Below are 222 nucleotides of genomic sequence, written 5' to 3' on the forward strand. Positions count from 1 at the left end.
TTTACCGTAAAACGTGTAACTCCAAATCCATTTTGTATTACATTTCAATAACACGATAAACCTAGCTCTAAAAAAAACGAAACAGGAGACACTGGTGTCCAACAAGTTTCATATCTCGTTTTCGGATTTTTTTTAAAGCTAAATGAACATTATCTTTGTTTAATATTAAATCATACAACCATTTCACTTTTTTATCACCCATGCAATTATAACTAATCCGAC

Source organism: Penaeus monodon, chromosome 19 (assembly GCF_015228065.2).
Source record: "Penaeus monodon isolate SGIC_2016 chromosome 19, NSTDA_Pmon_1, whole genome shotgun sequence".
NCBI lineage: Eukaryota > Metazoa > Arthropoda > Malacostraca > Decapoda > Penaeidae > Penaeus > Penaeus monodon.